The sequence below is a fragment of the Cebus imitator genome, unplaced genomic scaffold (genome assembly GCF_001604975.1).
Source record: "Cebus imitator isolate Cc_AM_T3 unplaced genomic scaffold, Cebus_imitator-1.0 Scaffold711, whole genome shotgun sequence".
In the NCBI taxonomy this organism is placed as follows: Eukaryota; Metazoa; Chordata; class Mammalia; order Primates; family Cebidae; genus Cebus; species Cebus imitator.
Genome location: NW_016108026.1, coordinates 587,474 through 588,339, shown reverse-complemented (window position 1 = coordinate 588,339; position 866 = coordinate 587,474).

Genomic DNA, 866 nt, shown 5'->3' with positions numbered 1-866 from the left:
GGCAAAACTTTAAGGAGAAATGGGATGTTGGCATGGCCTCACTATACCTCCCCAAATATTGATTAATTACCATGCTGCTTTTAACATATGTCCACAAATGCTTTGATGTTCCTCTCTCCAGGAGGAGACGTTTAACTCCTTCCTCCTTGAGTGGAGCTGGACCTAGTGACTCGCTCCTAACAGACTGAATGTGGAAAAAAAAAACCAGCAGAATCTTTACAGCAGAGAAACCCACAGCCATCAGTTTAACCAGGGGATGGAGATGGACATCCCCAGGGGTGCATCCTGCTCCTCTTGAGTTACCCTAGATGGATGCCTTGTGATGGCGCCTTCCCCTCCGTGGGGTTTTTTTTTTCCAAAACACATAACACCAGACTATTCATGAGAAAATAGCAGACAAACACAAACTGAAGGACATTCCACAGAATGCTCAACCAGCACACCTCAGAACTTCCAGTGTCAGAAAAAGCAAGGAAATACGGAGAAATGGTCTAACTGTCTTAGACTGGAAGAGAGTCGGGAGCCATGATAACTAAATGCAGCTCGGGATCATAGATTGGATTCTGAAACAGAGAAAGGACACTCGGCAAAAACTGCTCACATCCAGATAAAGACTGTATTTAACTCTGTGGTACTAGTGTTGATTTCTTAGTTTGGATAAATGTATCACGGATATGCAGGGGAAACTGGCTGACGGGTAGGGAGGAACTCCCTGTATTCGCCTTACAGTGCTTCCTCAAAATTAAAAGTACTTCAAAATAAAAAGCATTGTGGGGCCGGGCGCGGTGGCTCAAGCCTGTAATCCCAGCACTTTGGGAGGCCGAGGCGGGTGGATCACGAGGTCAAGAGATCGAGACCATCCTGGA